The sequence below is a fragment of the Solea solea genome, chromosome 18 (assembly GCF_958295425.1).
Source record: "Solea solea chromosome 18, fSolSol10.1, whole genome shotgun sequence".
In the NCBI taxonomy this organism is placed as follows: Eukaryota; Metazoa; Chordata; class Actinopteri; order Pleuronectiformes; family Soleidae; genus Solea; species Solea solea.
The window spans coordinates 14,678,762-14,702,922 of record NC_081151.1 but is presented as its reverse complement, the minus strand read 5'-3'; the positions used below and the strand labels follow the sequence as shown (position 1 = coordinate 14,702,922).

At 36.5% G+C, this 24,161-nt stretch overlaps 1 long non-coding RNA gene across 1 annotated transcript; it reads left to right on the top strand.

Annotated features, from left to right (window-relative positions):
- Positions 1 to 18,161: 18,161 nt before the first annotated feature.
- LOC131445140 (uncharacterized) lies at positions 18,162 to 23,312 on the top strand. The gene is made up of 3 exons (XR_009233811.1): positions 18,162 to 18,437; positions 21,639 to 21,743; positions 22,293 to 23,312. It is a non-coding gene; the product is annotated as an uncharacterized LOC131445140 (long non-coding RNA).
- The last annotated feature ends 849 nt before the right edge of the window (positions 23,313 to 24,161 follow it).

Sequence of the window (24,161 nt, the reverse complement as noted above, 5' to 3'; positions counted from 1 at the left end):
TGTGTGCGCATTATGCTGAGATAAGGCTATATTTTGTATTTTTATCTTTTTTCTACTGTCCTATAATATAAAACTCACGAATGAAGTTAACAACTTATAATATATACTTATGTACCCTCAGTGTTTGAATTTGTAATTTTTTCACTGTTTGGTTATGTTTTCCTATTGGTGTCTTTCTGTGTGCGCATTACACTGAGATGAGGCTATTTCCGGGACGCGGCACGGGACTGGTGTCGTTCCGCTTGTCTTAGGACCCCAAACGACATATGAAAAATTCACACTCTTGCGACCTGTAGCAATGTAGTTCCCTCCAAAACCTCCACTCTGGCCAAAGGGTCTAAGACTGTATAGAGTCTGACACGACCTGATTTTCAGTTTTTGGACACAGGACAAACAGTCCTTTGGGCTTTCCCCCCCGGATTATTGTTTAGTGGCTCCGGAGGATCCTCTGTTCCGAATATGGAGCCCCCAGGTCAAAGGTCTCCACGTAGCGGAACAAAAAGACAGTCTGTAAAATTCAAAAAAGTAAAAAAGGTGTGAGACTGTCTTTTCTTCAATAATTCCTAAAGGCAATGAGCCAGGATGCTGATTTCTCCGTATGCGTATCAGGGATTGAGGCTGATCCAGGGTTCCGAGTTTCAGACCTGTGCAACCTTCAGAAAGGTCAAAGGTCAGCAGTTCGGGTGTGTTTTTTGTAATTATTTGTAAAGGCATTAAGCCAGGAGTCTGATTTTTCAGTATGTGTATCAGGGACTGAGGTTGATCCAGGGTGCTGAGTTTCAGACCTGTGCAACCTTCGGAAAGGTCAAAGGTCAGCCGTTCGGGTGTGTTTTTTGTAATAATTCCTAAAGGCATTAAGCCAGGAGTGTGATTTTTCCGTATGTGTATCAGGGACTAAGGCTGATCTAGGGTGCCGAGTTTTAGACCCGTGTAACCTTCGGAAAGGTCAAAGGTCAGCCGTTCGGGTGTGTTTTTTGTAATAATTCCCAAAGGCATTAAGCCAGGAGTGTGATTTTTCCGTATGTGTATCAGGGACTTAGGCTGATCTAGGGTGCCGAGTTTCAGACCTGTGCAACCTTCGGAAAGGTCAAAGGTCAGCCTGAAATTGCACCAAATATTATTCTAGAGGACTTTATTTATATTTTTTATCAGATTATTGTTTAGTGGGTCCAGAGGATCCCCTGTTCCGAATATGGGGTCTCTAGGGCCAAAGGTCACCGTGTAGCGGCCAAAAGGACAGTCTGTAAAATTCAAACGTAAAAAAGGCGGGAAACTGTATTTTCTTCAATAATTAATAAAGGCATTGAGCCAGGGGTCTGATTTTTCAGTATATCATAGTATAGTATGTTGTCCAAAATGACACAAAAATGTCATTGTATAGTATGTCGTCCAAAATAACTCAAAAATGTCATAGTATAGTATGTCGTCCAAAATGAGACAAAAACGTCAAAGTATAGTATGTTGTCCGAAATGAGACAAAAACGTCATAGTATAGTATGTCGTCCAAAATGACACAAAAATGTCATAGTATAGTTTGTCGTCCAAAATGACATAAAAAGGTCATAGTATAGTATGTCGTCCAAAATGAGATAAAAACGTCATAGTATAGTATGTCGTCCAAAATAACTCAAAAATGTCATAGAATAGTATGTCGTCTAAATGAGACAGAAACGTCATAGTATAGTATGTTGTCAAAAAAGAGACAAAAATGTCATAGTATAGCATGTCGTCTAAAATACTTCTGTACCCTCAGTATTTGATTTTGCAATGATTTCACTGTGTGGATGTGTTTTTTCCTTTTGGTGTCTTTTTGTGTGCGCATTATGCTGAGATAAGGCTATATTTTGTATTTTTATCTTTTTTCTACTGTCCTATAATATAAAACTCACGAATGAAGTTAACAACTTATAATATATACTTATGTACCCTCAGTGTTTGAATTTGTAATTTTTTCACTGTTTGGTTATGTTTTCCTATTGGTGTCTTTCTGTGTGCGCATTACACTGAGATGAGGCTATTTCCGGGACGCGGCACGGGACTGGTGTCGTTCCGCTTGTCTTAGGACCCCAAACGACATATGAAAAATTCACACTCTTGCGACCTGTAGCAATGTAGTTCCCTCCAAAACCTCCACTCTGGCCAAAGGGTCTAAGACTGTATAGAGTCTGACACGACCTGATTTTCAGTTTTTGGACACAGGACAAACAGTCCTTTGGGCTTTTCCCCCCCGGATTATTGTTTAGTGGCTCCGGAGGATCCTCTGTTCCGAATATGGAGCCCCCAGGTCAAAGGTCTCCACGTAGCGGAACAAAAAGACAGTCTGTAAAATTCAAAAAAGTAAAAAAGGTGTGAGACTGTCTTTTCTTCAATAATTCCTAAAGGCAATGAGCCAGGATGCTGATTTCTCCGTATGCGTATCAGGGATTGAGGCTGATCCAGGGTTCCGAGTTTCAGACCTGTGCAACCTTCAGAAAGGTCAAAGGTCAGCCGTTCGGGTGTGTTTTTTGTAATTATTTGTAAAGGCATTAAGCCAGGAGTCTGATTTTTCCGTATGTGTATCAGGGAGTAAGAGTGATCCAGGGTGCCGAGTTTCAGACCTGTGCAACCTTCAGAAAGGTCAAAGGTCAGCCGTTCGGGTGTGTTTTTTGTAATAATTCCTAAAGGCATTAAGCCAGGAGTCTGATTTTTCAGTATGTGTATCAGGGACTGAGGTTGATCCAGGGTGCTGAGTTTCAGACCTGTGCAACCTTCGGAAAGGTCAAAGGTCAGCCGTTCGGGTGTGTTTTTTGTAATAATTCCTAAAGGCATTAAGCCAGGAGTGTGATTTTTCCGTATGTGTATCAGGGACTAAGGCTGATCTAGGGTGCCGAGTTTTAGACCCGTGTAACCTTCGGAAAGGTCAAAGGTCAGCCGTTCGGGTGTGTTTTTTGTAATAATTCCCAAAGGCATTAAGCCAGGAGTGTGATTTTTCCGTATGTGTATCAGGGACTTAGGCTGATCTAGGGTGCCGAGTTTCAGACCTGTGCAACCTTCGGAAAGGTCAAAGGTCAGCCTGAAATTGCACCAAATATTATTCTAGAGGACTTTATTTATATTTTTTATCAGATTATTGTTTAGTGGGTCCAGAGGATCCCCTGTTCCGAATATGGGGTCTCTAGGGCCAAAGGTCACCGTGTAGCGGCCAAAAGGACAGTCTGTAAAATTCAAACGTAAAAAAGGCGGGAAACTGTATTTTCTTCAATAATTAATAAAGGCATTGAGCCAGGGGTCTGATTTTTCAGTATGTGTAGTAGAGACTAAGGCTGATCGAGGGTATTTCAATCTTTTTTCTACTGTCCTATAATATAAAACTCACAAATGAAGTTAACACCTTATAAGATATATTTATGTAGCCTCAGTATTTGAATTTGTAATTTTTCCACTGTTTGGTTATGTTTTCCTATTGGTGTCTTTCTGTGTGCACATTACGGTGAGATAAGGCTATTTCCAGATTTTTTCTTTTTTCTACTGTCCCACAATATTAACCTCACAAATTAAGTTAACATCATATAAGATATATTTATGTACCCTCAGTGTTTGATTTTGCAATGATTTCACTGTTTGGATGTGTTTTTCTATTACTGTCTTTTTGTGTGCGCATTCAGCTGAGGTAAGGCTGTTTACTGATTTTTTTCATTTTTCTACTGTCCCATAATATAAAGCTCACAAATGAAGTTAACATCTTAAAAGATATACTTCTGTTCCCTCAGTGTTTGATTTTGCAACGAGTTCACAGTTGGGATGTGTTTTTCTATTGTTGTCTGTTTGTGTGCGCATTATGCTGAGATAAGGCTGTTTTCGGATGTTTTTCTTTTTTCTACTCTCCCATAATATATACTTCACAAATGAAGTTAACATCTTATGACATACTTCTGTACCCTCAGTGTTTGATTTTGCAATGATTTCACAGTTTGGATGGGTTTTTCTATTGGTGTCTGTTTGTGTGCGTATTCAGCTGAGCTAAGGCTGTTTCCTGATTTTTTTAATTTTTCTACTGTCCCAAAATATAAACCTCACAAATGAAGTATGTTGTCCAAAATCACTCAATAATGTCATAGTATAGTATGACGTCCAAAACAACTAAAAAATGTCAGTATAGTATATTGTCCAAAATAACTCAAAAATGTCATAGTATAGTATGTTGTCCAAAACAACTAAAAAATGTCATAGTATAGTATGTTGTCCAAAACAACTAAAAAATGTCACTATAGTATATCGTCCAAAATAACTCAAAAATGTCATAGTATAGTATGTTTTTCAAAATGAGACACAAACGTCATAGTATCGTATGTTGTCCAAAATGAGACAAAAACGACATAGTATAGTATATCGTCCAAAATCACACAAAAATGTCATAGTATAGTATGTTTTTCAAAATGAGACAAAAACGTCTTAGTATAGTATGTTTTTCAAAATGAGACAAAAATGTCATAGTATAGTATGTCGCCCAAAATAAGATAAAAATGTTATAGTATAGCATATCGTCCAAAATGAGATAAGAATGTCATAGCATAGTATGTCGTCCAAAATGAGACAAAAATGTCATTGCATAGTGTGTCGTTCAAAATGAGACAAACATGTCATAGTATAGAATGTCGTCCAAAACAACTCGATAATGTCATAGTATAGTATGTCGTCCAAACAACTAAAAAATGTCACTATAGTATTTCGTCCAAAATAACTCAAAAATGTCATAGTATAGTATGATGTCCAAAATGAGACAAAAACGTCATAGTATAGTATGTCTTCCAAAATGACACAAAAATGTCATAGTATAGTATGTTGTCCAAAATGACACAAAAATGTCATTGTATAGTATGTCGTCCAAAATAACTCAAAAATGTCATAGTATAGTATGTCGTCCAAAATGAGACAAAAACGTCAAAGTATAGTATGTTGTCCGAAATGAGACAAAAACGTCATAGTATAGTATGTCGTCCAAAATGACACAAAAATGTCATAGTATAGTTTGTCGTCCAAAATGACATAAAAAGGTCATAGTATAGTATGTCGTCCAAAATGAGATAAAAACGTCATAGTATAGTATGTCGTCCAAAATAACTCAAAAATGTCATAGAATAGTATGTCGTCTAAATGAGACAGAAACGTCATAGTATAGTATGTTGTCAAAAAAGAGACAAAAATGTCATAGTATAGCATGTCGTCTAAAATACTTCTGTACCCTCAGTATTTGATTTTGCAATGATTTCACTGTGTGGATGTGTTTTTTCCTTTTGGTGTCTTTTTGTGTGCGCATTATGCTGAGATAAGGCTATATTTTGTATTTTTATCTTTTTTCTACTGTCCTATAATATAAAACTCACGAATGAAGTTAACAACTTATAATATATACTTATGTACCCTCAGTGTTTGAATTTGTAATTTTTTCACTGTTTGGTTATGTTTTCCTATTGGTGTCTTTCTGTGTGCGCATTACACTGAGATAAGGCTATTTCCGGGACGCGGCACGGGACTGGTGTCGTTCCGCTTGTCTTAGGACCCCAAACGACATATGAAAAATTCACACTCTTGCGACCTGTAGCAATGTAGTTCCCTCCAAAACCTCCACTCTGGCCAAAGGGTCTAAGACTGTATAGAGTCTGACACGACCTGATTTTCAGTTTTTGGACACAGGACAAACAGTCCTTTGGGCTTTTCCCCCCCGGATTATTGTTTAGTGGCTCCGGAGGATCCTCTGTTCCGAATATGGAGCCCCCAGGTCAAAGGTCTCCACGTAGCGGAACAAAAAGACAGTCTGTAAAATTCAAAAAAGTAAAAAAGGTGTGAGACTGTCTTTTCTTCAATAATTCCTAAAGGCAATGAGCCAGGATGCTGATTTCTCCGTATGCGTATCAGGGATTGAGGCTGATCCAGGGTTCCGAGTTTCAGACCTGTGCAACCTTCAGAAAGGTCAAAGGTCAGCAGTTCGGGTGTGTTTTTTGTAATTATTTGTAAAGGCATTAAGCCAGGAGTCTGATTTTTCCGTATGTGTATCAGGGAGTAAGAGTGATCCAGGGTGCCGAGTTTCAGACCTGTGCAACCTTCAGAAAGGTCAAAGGTCAGCCGTTCGGGTGTGTTTTTTGTAATAATTCCTAAAGGCATTAAGCCAGGAGTCTGATTTTTCAGTATGTGTATCAGGGACTGAGGTTGATCCAGGGTGCTGAGTTTCAGACCTGTGCAACCTTCGGAAAGGTCAAAGGTCAGCCGTTCGGGTGTGTTTTTTGTAATAATTCCTAAAGGCATTAAGCCAGGAGTGTGATTTTTCCGTATGTGTATCAGGGACTAAGGCTGATCTAGGGTGCCGAGTTTTAGACCCGTGTAACCTTCGGAAAGGTCAAAGGTCAGCCGTTCGGGTGTGTTTTTTGTAATAATTCCCAAAGGCATTAAGCCAGGAGTGTGATTTTTCCGTATGTGTATCAGGGACTTAGGCTGATCTAGGGTGCCGAGTTTCAGACCTGTGCAACCTTCGGAAAGGTCAAAGGTCAGCCTGAAATTGCACCAAATATTATTCTAGAGGACTTTATTTATATTTTTTATCAGATTATTGTTTAGTGGGTCCAGAGGATCCCCTGTTCCGAATATGGGGTCTCTAGGGCCAAAGGTCACCGTGTAGCGGCCAAAAGGACAGTCTGTAAAATTCAAACGTAAAAAAGGCGGGAAACTGTATTTTCTTCAATAATTAATAAAGGCATTGAGCCAGGGGTCTGATTTTTCAGTATGTGTAGTAGAGACTAAGGCTGATCGAGGGTATTTCAATCTTTTTTCTACTGTCCTATAATATAAAACTCACAAATGAAGTTAACACCTTATAAGATATATTTATGTAGCCTCAGTATTTGAATTTGTAATTTTTCCACTGTTTGGTTATGTTTTCCTATTGGTGTCTTTCTGTGTGCACATTACGGTGAGATAAGGCTATTTCCAGATTTTTTCTTTTTTCTACTGTCCCACAATATTAACCTCACAAATTAAGTTAACATCATATAAGATATATTTATGTACCCTCAGTGTTTGATTTTGCAATGATTTCACTGTTCGGATGTGTTTTTCTATTACTGTCTTTTTGTGTGCGCATTCAGCTGAGGTAAGGCTGTTTACTGATTTTTTTCATTTTTCTACTGTCCCATAATATAAAGCTCACAAATGAAGTTAACATCTTAAAAGATATACTTCTGTTCCCTCAGTGTTTGATTTTGCAACGAGTTCACAGTTGGGATGTGTTTTTCTATTGTTGTCTGTTTGTGTGCGCATTATGCTGAGATAAGGCTGTTTTCGGATGTTTTTCTTTTTTCTACTCTCCCATAATATATACTTCACAAATGAAGTTAACATCTTATGACATACTTCTGTACCCTCAGTGTTTGATTTTGCAATGATTTCACAGTTTGGATGGGTTTTTCTATTGGTGTCTGTTTGTGTGCGTATTCAGCTGAGCTAAGGCTGTTTCCTGATTTTTTTAATTTTTCTACTGTCCCAAAATATAAACCTCACAAATGAAGTATGTTGTCCAAAATCACTCAATAATGTCATAGTATAGTATGACGTCCAAAACAACTAAAAAATGTCAGTATAGTATATTGTCCAAAATAACTCAAAAATGTCATAGTATAGTATGTTGTCCAAAACAACTAAAAAATGTCACTATAGTATATCGTCCAAAATAACTCAAAAATGTCATAGTATAGTATGTTTTTCAAAATGAGACACAAACGTCATAGTATCGTATGTTGTCCAAAATGAGACAAAAACGACATAGTATAGTATATCGTCCAAAATCACACAAAAATGTCATAGTATAGTATGTTTTTCAAAATGAGACAAAAACGTCTTAGTATAGTATGTTTTTCAAAATGAGACAAAAATGTCATAGTATAGTATGTCGCCCAAAATAAGATAAAAATGTTATAGTATAGCATATCGTCCAAAATGAGATAAGAATGTCATAGCATAGTATGTCGTCCAAAATGAGACAAAAATGTCATTGCATAGTGTGTCGTTCAAAATGAGACAAACATGTCATAGTATAGAATGTCGTCCAAAACAACTCGATAATGTCATAGTATAGTATGTCGTCCAAACAACTAAAAAATGTCACTATAGTATTTCGTCCAAAATAACTCAAAAATGTCATAGTATAGTATGATGTCCAAAATGAGACAAAAACGTCATAGTATAGTATGTCTTCCAAAATGACACAAAAATGTCATAGTATAGTATGTTGTCCAAAATGACACAAAAATGTCATTGTATAGTATGTCGTCCAAAATAACTCAAAAATGTCATAGTATAGTATGTCGTCCAAAATGAGACAAAAACGTCAAAGTATAGTATGTTGTCCGAAATGAGACAAAAACGTCATAGTATAGTATGTCGTCCAAAATGACACAAAAATGTCATAGTATAGTTTGTCGTCCAAAATGACATAAAAAGGTCATAGTATAGTATGTCGTCCAAAATGAGATAAAAACGTCATAGTATAGTATGTCGTCCAAAATAACTCAAAAATGTCATAGAATAGTATGTCGTCTAAATGAGACAGAAACGTCATAGTATAGTATGTTGTCAAAAAAGAGACAAAAATGTCATAGTATAGCATGTCGTCTAAAATACTTCTGTACCCTCAGTATTTGATTTTGCAATGATTTCACTGTGTGGATGTGTTTTTTCCTTTTGGTGTCTTTTTGTGTGCGCATTATGCTGAGATAAGGCTATATTTTGTATTTTTATCTTTTTTCTACTGTCCTATAATATAAAACTCACGAATGAAGTTAACAACTTATAATATATACTTATGTACCCTCAGTGTTTGAATTTGTAATTTTTTCACTGTTTGGTTATGTTTTCCTATTGGTGTCTTTCTGTGTGCGCATTACACTGAGATAAGGCTATTTCCGGGACGCGGCACGGGACTGGTGTCGTTCCGCTTGTCTTAGGACCCCAAACGACATATGAAAAATTCACACTCTTGCGACCTGTAGCAATGTAGTTCCCTCCAAAACCTCCACTCTGGCCAAAGGGTCTAAGACTGTATAGAGTCTGACACGACCTGATTTTCAGTTTTTGGACACAGGACAAACAGTCCTTTGGGCTTTTCCCCCCCGGATTATTGTTTAGTGGCTCCGGAGGATCCTCTGTTCCGAATATGGAGCCCCCAGGTCAAAGGTCTCCACGTAGCGGAACAAAAAGACAGTCTGTAAAATTCAAAAAAGTAAAAAAGGTGTGAGACTGTCTTTTCTTCAATAATTCCTAAAGGCAATGAGCCAGGATGCTGATTTCTCCGTATGCGTATCAGGGATTGAGGCTGATCCAGGGTTCCGAGTTTCAGACCTGTGCAACCTTCAGAAAGGTCAAAGGTCAGCAGTTCGGGTGTGTTTTTTGTAATTATTTGTAAAGGCATTAAGCCAGGAGTCTGATTTTTCCGTATGTGTATCAGGGAGTAAGAGTGATCCAGGGTGCCGAGTTTCAGACCTGTGCAACCTTCAGAAAGGTCAAAGGTCAGCCGTTCGGGTGTGTTTTTTGTAATAATTCCTAAAGGCATTAAGCCAGGAGTCTGATTTTTCAGTATGTGTATCAGGGACTGAGGTTGATCCAGGGTGCTGAGTTTCAGACCTGTGCAACCTTCGGAAAGGTCAAAGGTCAGCCGTTCGGGTGTGTTTTTTGTAATAATTCCTAAAGGCATTAAGCCAGGAGTGTGATTTTTCCGTATGTGTATCAGGGACTAAGGCTGATCTAGGGTGCCGAGTTTTAGACCCGTGTAACCTTCGGAAAGGTCAAAGGTCAGCCGTTCGGGTGTGTTTTTTGTAATAATTCCCAAAGGCATTAAGCCAGGAGTGTGATTTTTCCGTATGTGTATCAGGGACTTAGGCTGATCTAGGGTGCCGAGTTTCAGACCTGTGCAACCTTCGGAAAGGTCAAAGGTCAGCCTGAAATTGCACCAAATATTATTCTAGAGGACTTTATTTATATTTTTTATCAGATTATTGTTTAGTGGGTCCAGAGGATCCCCTGTTCCGAATATGGGGTCTCTAGGGCCAAAGGTCACCGTGTAGCGGCCAAAAGGACAGTCTGTAAAATTCAAACGTAAAAAAGGCGGGAAACTGTATTTTCTTCAATAATTAATAAAGGCATTGAGCCAGGGGTCTGATTTTTCAGTATGTGTAGTAGAGACTAAGGCTGATCGAGGGTATTTCAATCTTTTTTCTACTGTCCTATAATATAAAACTCACAAATGAAGTTAACACCTTATAAGATATATTTATGTAGCCTCAGTATTTGAATTTGTAATTTTTCCACTGTTTGGTTATGTTTTCCTATTGGTGTCTTTCTGTGTGCACATTACGGTGAGATAAGGCTATTTCCAGATTTTTTCTTTTTTCTACTGTCCCACAATATTAACCTCACAAATTAAGTTAACATCATATAAGATATATTTATGTACCCTCAGTGTTTGATTTTGCAATGATTTCACTGTTCGGATGTGTTTTTCTATTACTGTCTTTTTGTGTGCGCATTCAGCTGAGGTAAGGCTGTTTACTGATTTTTTTCATTTTTCTACTGTCCCATAATATAAAGCTCACAAATGAAGTTAACATCTTAAAAGATATACTTCTGTTCCCTCAGTGTTTGATTTTGCAACGAGTTCACAGTTGGGATGTGTTTTTCTATTGTTGTCTGTTTGTGTGCGCATTATGCTGAGATAAGGCTGTTTTCGGATGTTTTTCTTTTTTCTACTCTCCCATAATATATACTTCACAAATGAAGTTAACATCTTATGACATACTTCTGTACCCTCAGTGTTTGATTTTGCAAAGATTTCACAGTTTGGATGGGTTTTTCTATTGGTGTCTGTTTGTGTGCGTATTCAGCTGAGCTAAGGCTGTTTCCTGATTTTTTTAATTTTTCTACTGTCCCAAAATATAAACCTCACAAATGAAGTATGTTGTCCAAAATCACTCAATAATGTCATAGTATAGTATGACGTCCAAAACAACTAAAAAATGTCAGTATAGTATATTGTCCAAAATAACTCAAAAATGTCATAGTATAGTATGTTGTCCAAAACAACTAAAAAATGTCACTATAGTATATCGTCCAAAATAACTCAAAAATGTCATAGTATAGGATGTCGTCTAAATTCTTCTGTACCCTCAGTATTTGATTCTGCAAGGATTTCACTGTGTGGATGTGTTTTTTCCTTTTGGTGTCTTTTTGTGTGCACATTATGCTGAGATAAGGCTATATTTCGTATTTTTATCTTTTTTCTACTGTCCTATAATATAAAACTCACGAATGAAGTTAACAACTTATAATATATACTTATGTACCCTCAGTGTTTGAATTTGTAATTTTTTCACTGCTTGGTTATGTTTTCCTATTGGTGTCTTTCTGTGTGCATTACACTGAGATAAGGCTATTTCCGGGACGCGGCACGGGACTGGTGTCGTTCCGCTTGTCTTAGGACTCCAAACGACATATGAAAAATTCACACTCTTGCGACCTGTAGCAATGTAGTTCCCTCCAAAACCTCCACTCTGGCCAAAGGGTCTAAGACTGTATAGAGTCTGACACGACCTGATTTTCAGTTTTTGGACACAGGACAAACAGTCCTTTGGGCTTTTCCCCCCCGGATTATTGTTTAGTGGCTCCGGAGGATCCTCTGTTCCGAATATGGAGCCCCCAGGTCAAAGGTCTCCACGTAGCGGAACAAAAAGACAGTCTGTAAAATTCAAAAAAGTAAAAAAGGTCTGAAACTGTCTTTTCTTCAATAATTCCTAAAGGCAATGAGCCAGGATGCTGATTTCTCCGTATGAGTATCAGGGATTGAGGCTGATCCAGGGTTCCGAGTTTCAGACCTGTGCAACCTTCAGAAAGGTCAAAGGTCAGCAGTTCGGGTGTGTTTTTTGTAATAATTCCTAAAGGCTTTGAGCCAGGAGTCTGATTTTTCAGTATGTGTATCAGGGACTGAGGCTGATCCAGGGTGCTGAGTTTCAGACCTGTGCAACCTTCGGAAAGGTCAAAGGTCAGCCGTTCGGGTGTGTTTTTTGTAATAATTCCTAAAGGCATTAAGCCAGGAGTGTGATTTTTCCGTATGTGTATCAGGGACTAAGGCTGATCTAGGGTGCCGAGTTTTAGACCCGTGTAACCTTCAGAAAGGTCAAAGGTCAGCCGTTCGGGTGTGTTTTTTGTAATAATTCCTAAAGGCATTAAGCCAGGAGTCAGATTTTTCCGTATGTGTATCAGGGACTTAGGCTGATCTAGGGTGCCGAGTTTCAGACCTGTGCAACCTTTGGAAAGGTCAAAGGTCAGCCTGAAATTGCACCAAATATTGTTCTAGAGGACTTTATTTATATTTTTTATCAGATTATTGTTTAGTGGGTCCAGAGGATCCCCTGTTCCGAATATGGGGTCTCTAGGGCCAAAGGTCACTGTGTAGCGGCCAAAAGGACAGTCTGTAAAATTCAAACGTAAAAAAGGCGGGAAACTGTATTTTCTTCAATAATTAATAAAGGCATTGAGCCAGGGGTCTGATTTTTCAGTATGTGTAGTAGAGACTAAGGCTGATCGAGGGTATTTCAATCTTTTTTCTACTGTCCTATAATATAAAACTCACAAATGAAGTTAACACCTTATAAGATATATTTATGTAGCCTCAGTATTTGAATTTGTAATTTTTCCACTGTTTGGTTATGTTTTCCTATTGGTGTCCTTCTTGTGTGCACATTACGGTGAGATAAGGCTGTTTACTGATTTTTTCTTTTTTCTACTGTCCCACAATATTAACCTCACAAATTAAGTTAACATCATATAAGATATATTTATGTACCCTCAGTGTTTGATTTTGCAATGATTTCACTGTTCGGATGTGTTTTTCTATTACTGTCTTTTTGTGTGCGCATTCAGCTGAGGTAAGGCTGTTTACTGATTTTTTTCATTTTTCTACTGTCCCATAATATAAAGCTCACAAATGAAGTTAACATCTTAAAAGATATACTTCTGTTCCCTCAGTGTTTGATTTTGCAACGATTTCACAGTTGGGATGTGTTTTTCTATTGGTGTCTGTTTGTGTGCGCATTATGCTGAGATAAGGCTGTTTTCGGATGTTTTTCTTTTTTCTACTCTCCCATAATATATACTTCACAAATGAAGTTAACATCTTATGATATACTTCTGTACCCTCAGTGTTTGATTTTGCAATGATTTCACAGTTTGGATGGGTTTTTCTATTGGTGTCTGTTTTGTGTGCGTATTCAGCTGAGCTAAGGCTGTTTCCTGATTTTTTTAATTTTTCTACTGTCCCAAAATATAAACCTCACAAATGAAGTATGTTGTCCAAAATCACTCAATAATGTCATAGTATAGTATGACGTCCAAAACAACTAAAAAATGTCAGTATAGTATATTGTCCAAAATAACTCAAAAATGTCATAGTATAGTATGTTGTCCAAAACAACTAAAAAATGTCACTATAGTATATCGTCCAAAATAACTCAAAAATGTCATAGTATAGTATGATGTCCAAAATGAGACAAAAACGTCATAGTATAGTATGTTTTTCAAAATGAGACACAAACGTCATAGTATCGTATGTTGTCAAAAATGAGACAAAAACGACATAGTATAGTATATCGTCCAAAATCACACAAAAATGTCATAGTATAGTATGTTTTTCAAAATGAGACAAAAACGTCTTAGTATAGTATGTTTTTCAAAATGAGTCAAAAATGTCATAGTATAGTATGTCGCCCAAAATAAGATAAAAATTTTATAGTATAGCATATCGTCCAAAATGAGATAAGAATGTCATAGCATAGTATGTCGTCCAAAATGAGACAAAAATGTCATAGTATAGTATGTCGTCCAAAATGACACAAAAATGTCATAGTATAGTATGTCGTCCAAAATGACTCAAAAATGTCATAGTATGCTATGTCTTCCAAAATGAGACAAAAACGTCATAGTATAGTATGTAGTCTAAATGAGACAAAAACGTCATAGTATAGTATGTGGTCAAAAAAGAGACAAAAATGTCATAGTATAGCATGTCGTCTAAAATACTTCTGTACCCTCAGTGTTTGATTTTGCAATGATTTCACAGTTTGGATGGGTTTTTCTATTGGTGTCTGTTTGTGTGCGTATTCAGCTGAGCTAAGGCTGTTTCCTGATTTTTTTAATTTTTCTACTGTCCCAAAATATAAACCTCACAAATGAAGTATGTTGTCCAAAATCACTCAATAATGTCATAGTATAGTATGACGTCCAAAACAACTAAAAAATGTCAGTATAGTATATTGTCCAAAACAACTAAAAAATGTCACTATAGTATATCGTCCAAAATAACTCAAAAATGTCATAGTATAGTATGTTTTTCAAAATGAGACAAAAACGTCTTAGTATAGTATGTTTTTCAAAATGAGACAAAAATGTCATAGTATAGTATGTCGCCCAAAATAAGATAAAAATTTTATAGTATAGCATATCGTCCAAAATGAGATAAGAATGTCATTGCATAGTGTGTCTTTCAAAATGAGACAAGAATGTCATAGTATAGAATGTCGTCCAAAACAACTCAATAATGTCATAGTATAGTATGTCGTCCAAACAACTAAAAAATTTCACTATAGTATTTCGTCCAAAATAACTCACAAATGTCATAGTATAGTATGATGTCCAAAATGAGACAAAAACGTCATAGTATAGTATGTCGTCCAAAATAACTCAAAAATGTGATAGTATAGTATGTCGTCCAAAATGAGACAAAAACGTCATAGTATAGTATGTCGTCCAGAATTAGACAAAAATGTCATAGTATAGAATGTCGTCCAAAATGAGACAAAATGTCATAGTATGTTGTTGTCAAAATGTATGTTGTCCAAAGTGAGACAAAAACGTCATAGTATAGTATGTCGTCAAAAATGACACAAAAATGTCATAGCATAGTATGTCGTCCAAAATTAGATAAAAATGTCATAGTATAGTATGTCGTCCAAAATGAGACAAAATGTCATAGTATAGTATGTCGTCCAAAATAAGACAAAATGTCATAGTATAGTATGTTGTCCAAAATGAGACAAAAACGTCATACTATAGTATGTCGTCCAAAATGGGACAAAATGTCATAGTATACTATGTTGTCCAAAATGAGATAAAAATGTTATAGTATAGTATGTCTTCCAAAATAACTAATAAATCTCATAGTATAGTATGTCGTAAAAAATAAATCTCAAAATTGTCATAGTATAGTATGTCGTCTAAAATTAGACAAAAATGACACAGTATAGTATGTCCTCCAAAATAATTCAAAAACGCCATACTATAGTATGTCGTCCAAAATGGGACAAAATGTCATAGTATACTATGTCGTCCAAAATGAGACAAAATGTCATAGTATAGTATGTTGTCCAAAATCAGACAAAAACGTCATAGTAAAGTATGTCGTCCAAAATGACACAAAAATGTCATAGTATAGTATGTCGTCCAAACAACTAAAAAATGTCACTATAGTATTTCGTCCAAAATAACTCACAAATGTCATAGTATAGTATGATGTCCAAAATGAGACAAAAACGTCATAGTATAGTATGTCGTCCAAAATAACTCAAAAATGTGATAGTATAGTATGTCGTCCAAAATGAGACAAAAACGTCATAGTATAGTATGTCGTCCAGAATTAGACAAAAATGTCATAGTATAGAATGTCGTCCAAAATGAGACAAAATGTCATAGTATGTTGTTGTCAAAATGTATGTTGTCCAAAGTGAGACAAAAACGTCATAGTATAGTATGTCGTCAAAAATGACACAAAAATGTCATAGCATAGTATGTCGTCCAAAATTAGATAAAAATGTCATAGTATAGTATGTCGTCCAAAATGAGACAAAATGTCATAGTATAGTATGTCGTCCAAAATAAGACAAAATGTCATAGTATAGTATGTTGTCCAAAATGAGACAAAAACGTCATACTATAGTATGTCGTCCAAAATGGGACAAAATGTCATAGTATACTATGTTGTCCAAAATGAGATAAAAATGTTATAGTATAGTATGTCGTCCAAAATAACTAATAAATCTCATAGTATAGTATGTCGTAAAAAATAAATCTCAAAATTGTCATAGTATAGTATGTCGTCTAAAATTAGACAAAAATGACACAGTATAGTATGTCCTCCAAAATAATTCAAAAACGCCATACTATAGTATGTCGTCCAAAATGGGACAAAATGTCATAGTATACTATGTCGTCCAAAATTAGACAAAATGTCATAGTATAGTATGTTGTCCAAAATCAGACAAAAACGTCATAGTAAAGTATGTCGTCCAAAATGACACAAAAATGTCATAGTATAGTATGTCGTCCAAAATGACACAAAAAGGTCATAGTATAGTATGTCGTCCAAAGCAACTCAATAATGTCATAGTGTAGTATGTCGTCCAAAATCACACAAAAATTTCATAGTATAGTATGTTTTTCAATATGAGACAAAAACATCATAGTATAGTATGTCGTCCAAAATCACAAAAAAATGTCATAGTATAGTATGTCGTCCAAAATAACTAAAAAATCTCATAGTATAGTTAGTCGTCCTAAATCACCAAAAAATGTCATAGTATGGTATGTCATAAAAAATAAATCTCAAAATTGTCATAGTATAGCATGTCGTACAAAATGAGACAAAAATGACACAGTATAGCATGCCGTCCAATATGAGATAAAAATGTCATAGTATAGTATGTCGTCCAAAATATCTCAAAAATGTCAGTTTAGTATGTCGGCCAAAATATTTCAAAATTGTCATAGTATAGTATGTTAACATGTTCCTGTTGGGACATACATCTACCTTATGCTTGATTTGATGTCATTATTTTTCATGTTATCACTATAATGTGATAGGCTTGGGGTTAGTTTTGATTTATAATTAATATATAATCAGTACATTGTGACTGATGGTTGATGAGGTCGAGGGTTTCAGCGTCTCAGGCTGTGTCTTGACCGTCAGGATGAATTGATCCCCAAACAAAGTGTATTGTGTTTACCTATAATTGCAACCGAAAGTCAAAAATATTCACATTTAAGAAGCTGAAAAATGACAGAAACTAGAAAATATTCAACAATTATTTTACATGTAATCACTATAATGTGATATAATTGTTATATAATAAATTAAACTGACATATAATTTGAACATTTATTTTTCAGTATGTTGTAATCGCATCCGATAGGACTTTTTTTTGAAAACCAGAAATAAGACTGCTTGGTTATGGCAGTTTAAGTAAAATGGACAAAAAAGGGTTGAAGGGAGGCCAGGTTACTCCAAAAGTATACATTAAAAGTACTTCACATTACTAGCATATGAAGTACAAGAGGTACTGAATCCAGTGAAAGTAAAATCATAAACTACTGATAAAAAAGTTTTACTTCATCAAAAATGATTACCCTATTGTTTGTTGCAAAAAATTGAACTTTGACCCTATATTCCTCCAAAACGTATACAGTAAAAGTACTCCATACTACTAGTATATGAAGTATAAGTTCAGAGTTCAGTGAAAGTGAAATCATACACTACTAATACAAATTATGGATTTTAAACTTCATCAAAAACGGTAGATCACACAGGTCAAACAAACATCTACCTTATGTTTGATTTGATGTAATTATTTTACATGTAATCACTATAATATGATAGGGCTAGGGTTAGTTTTGATAAATTATTTAACCTTTTTCTTTTTCAGTACATTGTGACTGATGTTGATGAGGTGGAGGTCTTCAGCTTCTGATGCTGTTTCTTTGACAGTCAGGATGAATTGAGCCCCAAACAAAGTGAAACATTGTGTTTACGTGTAATTGCACCTGTGTAAACAAAACCAGACTTTTGTTTGGGTTCACTTAGAGGGCAAGTCTTTGAAGTCCCTCAAGATGCCTGTTGTTTTTTTTTACTCAAAGGAGTGAATGTGTGTATGAGCCTCTTTGTAGATGTAGGTGTGTGTGTATCATGTCGATTTGAACTTGATGTGAGAACAAGAAGTGTCTGGAGTTGCACACACACACACACACACACACGCACTCACACACACGCACTCACACACACGCACTCACACACACGCACGCACACACAAACACGCACACACACGTATGGTGAAAAAAAGGGGCGTTTATTTCAACGACTACTGTAGCTTTAAGAGAATTATCGACCATCATCACACTCCAGCCAAGCAACGTAGTTCCCCACCACAGCAGCAGCGGATTAATATCCAAAACGTTAACAGGTTAGTGTCTGCTCAGCAGGTGGATGAACATGTAATGGAGTTGCAGCATCAGTCGCTGACCAAGGAATTACTGGGGAAGTTGGTGGTAGAGGGAGGCTATTGACATGTCACAGGAAGATGCTCAAAAATGTAGAGGTAAGTGAAATTTTACATTATTATAATGAGCTAAACAGCAGGGCAGGTGGCTAAAGAGTTGTTGCTAAAATGTGTTCGTTAATTAGGGTAACTACGTCTTTTCACTCATTGAAAACACATACATACATAAATACATACATACACATGTATTTAAACACACACACGAATTAATCGAAATATAGTTAATAATAAATTATGCACATGTAAATGTTGCGTGCTCTTTTTTTTCTTTTTCGCTTTGCTGTTTTTTGCGAAAGTTTAGTGTTTAAATACAGTCAGTATCCTATCTCTGAGATATCTCTGAGATGGTGTTGTGTGCGACGTTACACGGGAGCCAGACTTTCTGTCTGAACAGTTCCACCGTGAGAACCGATGTCCTCTCACCCGGACCCGCAGCTGCAAAGCTCCCGTCTCCGCGGAACCGCTTGCTGTGTTTCGGCTGCGTCTTCGGTTGTGAGGACTGTGGGTCACATTACTGATCTGTTCAGAGAGCTTCGCTGCTGCCTACAGTATTTAGTTGATGACAACCCTTATCCTTAAACCTCAGGCTTCATTATGATTAATTTCCACTGTGTTAGTGCATATGGCACACTTTCTTGTAAGAAGGTCTCTTGGCAAATTGGAATTCAAATGAAAACATTTTATTAATAGAACACTGAACATTGTTTTCACCATACACTTGAGTATATGGCAGGGATGTTCACTCCCAAGAATTGTTGTCATAAAAGATTAATACTTTTGTCCTCCTCCATCAGTCCTCCTCAAAACTTCCAAATATTCAATCATTTCTATATTACAAATGTCCTCTTTTCAAATTAAGAGGGGAGGGAATACATGTTTTATCTGATGCTACACAAAACTAACAATGCTTCAAAGTTAATATTGTGGGTAATCTTTGACATATTCAAGACTGATTAAAAAAAAAATCTCCCAGCCACCCATCATTTGTCATATCTGTTGCCAGTACAACCCATGAAATGCTCATTTATACTTGTCATAAAGTCACTGCAGCTCTGACCTTGTAACCTAAATATGTTTCTGCTTCAAAATCACTTTGTTTCATACATGAGGCTAATGTCTGGCAGATTATACCAATCTTAGCCAATCTTCATCACTAAGTTTTATGTTAAATCCTGATTCCCATCTTTTTTTATGTATTTTGTAGCAATTTTTTATATAGTCCCAATATAATTCTAATTGTGGTTTCTTTGTATGCGTTGATTATGATGATCTGGATCACACTATTCACTTCTCAGGAGGGGTCCATACTGATCTCTTTCATATAGTAGTCTCTAAATTGCAGGAATCCACAGAATTCATGATTGATTATCTAGATCCTTTTTTTCTGTCATATTTTGGAAACTCTCCAGCTGTCCATCTTTCACCGAAAACACACCATGCTGTGATTCCCTTGGTTTGTCCACTGTTTCAATCCTATATCGTACCTAGTCGGTGTAAAATTGCTATCATATGCTATTATAATATCATATGCCAATTCAATAAATTAGTGTCTTTCTGTATCTTATATTTTTTTTATTATGCTGAACCATATTTTGTATGTGAACATCGTGATTGTGTCTATTTGGTTTTGAATCTTCTTGTATGTTTCTTTATCCCCAATTATATTCTGTACTGGGTACAGAATATAATTCCAAACTCTTTTTCTATTTCATTTCACTGTGTTTCATCTCAATTGGGCCGCATGGTAGCATTCCTTTAATTTTGGAAGTCCCATCCCTCCTTCTTTTGGCAGCTGGAGAGTTTCCAGTCTTATTCTGGGTCTTTTGCCACCCCAAATAAACTTTGATATAATTTTATTCCAGCTCATAAATTGGGGTTTGGGGGGTCTCTACTGGTAGGGCTTGGAGTAGGTATAAGGGTCAGGGTCAGGGTCAGCGAGTCGGCAGCACCCCGCTGCACCCGCAGGCTGTAGCAGAGAGCCCCCCTTACAGCAACAACTTTGGCTCTTTCACTCTTCTTCTGAATTCCCCGCTCCAGAGCCTGATGATGATCATGAAACACCTTTTGTAGAGGTAGAGAAAAATAAAATAAAAGCTTGTAGTATAAGTTATAAAATGACGACAAACCCACACCATAGCTTCCCCCCAAACATTTATGACCTTCCCCAAAGTTTCATCTTGGAATGCCCGTGGCATCCAATCAAATTCTTTTAGAGCCCAACAAATTACGTTTTTGTTGAAAACTGACTGTGACATATTATGTTGTCAAGAACTGAGACGGAACACAAGTAAAGAGTAAAGGTATCCAGCATGTGGAACAAAGGTCTAAGTGTATTTCTATTGACGAAAGTAAAGCTGATGGTGGGATATTTTTTAAAACTGGTGATGTCACTATTATTCATAAAACGAATTAATTCCTAATTTAATTCCTTGTAGATTGCTCATGTTGGATTGTTTTTACTGACTAGAAAATACGAATGATAAACGTGTACACCTCTCATGAGAGAACAAACATTTTTCAACTTTTTAAAAGACTTAAAGAACCGCTATTGGTCGGATACAAAATTATTTTATGTGGCGACTTTAACACTGTCATCGATGTAAACGACAGAGTGAGTTCTAAAGTCTTGAAACTCAGCTCTGACGGTAATCGCGTGAATTTGAGTCCCGGCAAATTAAAGTAGGCACAAGCACCATGACGTCCAATCTGAAGCAGCATCCTGCAATTTGTCTTCTTATGTCATCACTTTTTTTTAAAGGATGTATGTTACAGTATTTTAAATAAAATAGACATAATGGAAATATATTGGTACAAAATATGAAGGAAATTTCATCATCTCCAGAAAAGAGCATGATATTTTGTATTTTAAATATGTATTTTTTTTAATAAATTTATCAGAAATACTTCCCATCCCTGCTTAGAGACATTACGTGAAGGTTGAAAATTGTGTCGCTTTAAATAAAACCCATAACGTGAGATGTATGTGTATGTATAGAAAATGCACTCTGATTTTCTCAGTTGAAGCACAAGAATCTGGATCTTTACAAAACAAATGTTATCTATCCGCAATTCCTATACTCCTATTCCAAATATGTTTGTGATTTAAACAGCATTTGTCTAGTGTAACATTAGTGATACTTTTGCAGTAGTATATTTACTGTGAGACACAATTATACATTTTTCCCAAATCTGTCCATGCCTCATCCATCTCTTCCTCTCCCTTCTTGTCCTCCTCCTCAGCACATGGAGAAGATCTCTATGCTGGCTTTCCATCCAGTTAAGATGCACAGCTGCTATGAGAAGGTGGTGAACCTGAGCCTTGAGGGTCTGCATCAACAGTTTGACGTGAGCAGCCCCTCAGTGTTTGTCCAAAGGGCCCAGATCCCCATGAGAGAGGTGAAACCTCAACTACTGACTAACCAGTCTAATATAGACTGGTTGGTGGTGGTTAACTGGTTAACACAATGGGAAGTTTCTATGAGAGCTAATCATTTTATTGACACTCATTTTATTTCTTGATCATTTTCCTACACTGTAGCTCCTGTTTGACTAGAGTTTGTCAAATAGTTGGATGATGAGGTTCTGACTGTGGCATTGATCAAGGACACAGTAGTACTAAAGGCAAACATCTTTTGGCGGTTCGATAACTCAGTGGACAGTTAAATAGATATAGTTGTCTACAGACATGCCACAATACAGACTGTGGGACTGGGTGTAGTACATTATCATATATTATCATTATTTCACGGGATATTCCTATATGAGTCAGTTTGTCTGGTGTTACATGCATGTATGTCACAAAACTACAGATTATGTTTTACTTTAGCTTGTTCATTTTTTCAACTTTTTGGCATAATAAGACACTTTTGTGTGCATGTGTCTGTGTGCCACCAGCAAATGGACAATGCTGTGTAGATGTTTGAGCAGATCCTTCATCAGAGTCTCGAGTCTCAGGGTACAGAGGAGCTGTGTAAGATCATCCAGCACTGCCAGGACAGAGTCATTAAGGTAATACCCAAAGAAAACAGGCTTGTGCATCAAATTCTTGCATAACATCCACATTAATATCTCATAATATTACATCTGGCATACTCCAGCCCTGGGAGTGAAACTTTTGGTCTGGCCTTGTTTTAGTGTAAAAGAAAATTCAGGGTTTTGTTTCACTTCAGATGAGCACAAATTAAGACGTCAGGAAACGTAAGTGACTGCCACTGCCTGTGTCACTCCTACACAAGGTGTAGCTATTGTAAAACAAGATGTGAGTCAGTATATGAAATCAGTGTTTTTCTCTTTCTCGTTCTTAAATATGATGTCATCATCCCAGTTTCTTGAATGTCTAATGAACTAAACATCATTTAGCGAGATAACCACGTCCTGTGCCAAATTAATAAAATGCACATGGAAAGAGTGACACCACTATTGTTCATGAAAGATTGCACCAAAACAACTCAAAATGAAGTAAACTTATTTCAATTGTACCGGTTTTCTTAACAGTTGACCTTTCACAATGGCAGCATTGAGTGTTTTTTTTTGTTGTTTTTTTCTGGAGCCTTTATTATCAAACCTCTTACTGACCTAAATGACGGTGGTCTAATAATGACCACAGTAGGCATGAATCATTGTAAAATTGATTACAGTCAAAATAATATAAGATGTAGCTACTTGTTTGAATGACATACAGCATAATATTTTCATGGGGGTTAATGCAATTATTTACCAATCAGAGTGACAGCTGACCAAATGGAATCATCAGCAGGATTAATCTCTTCTGGCTCTTACCCTGGTCTGGCAGAGCTTCAGAGAATAAATCTCCATGGCAACCTAACTTTATCAATTTATTATTTTGAGCAAGAGTCCAGGATACCGGGCAATATCCCAGCTTAATCCCTTCTGTGCATGGTCCTCTGATATTTTCAAGCCTCAACTTGCCAGTTCCATGTTTATTTTTATTATATTAGAAAGTATAAGTTTGTGGATGAGCTAACTCATGCTTTTGAAGCATGATGATGGTCAACACAGCGGCCATCTTCCAGATAGAGATTAGATAGAAAATAAAAACTCCAAACTCAAGGAATAAACACTTGACTTTTGCGAGAACAGGTGAACGTCACATAGTGTACCCTGAGACATTATTGCTCTGGACCATAATCATGAATTGGACTGATAAGAGATTACCGGCATCTTGTGAAACGTGCCAGTACACAAATAAAAGTGCCGGTTCTGTGTACTGGACAGTACCGGGCCACTTCTAGTTAATAACTGTACTGTAGTGACAGTGATGGTATTTTATGTACACTTAATGTCTCTTATGTGATCTTATTCTTCAACAAACAAGTGCACAATAAAATTCACTGGGAATTCTAAATAGCACATTGCAATTTCTTCAATTATTATCAAAGTATTGATCAGTAATACAGTGAAAATGAGAGGAAATGTTTAAGGTGTGCGCCCCTAAATGTTCTGCTTGCTCTCCTAAAACATTCAGTTATGGGGGGGGGCTACATACATTGTTCTAAAGGGTTTATGGTCTTAGTTCCTCTTCAGTAGAGCTGCATGTCCACAATGTAAATTTAATTTTGCATTTCATGGTTGCAAAGTTGCAGTTATAGGTGGATTTGTAGTGGACAAGCTATCAGTATCCATCCCTTCTCTTATAACTATGGCTGTTTCTGGTTTCAAAAACTAACATGGTGTTGCCCAAAATACTAAACTCCAACATTTAAACAGGGAAGTCTACCTATCAGTGACAACCCAGTTAGTCGA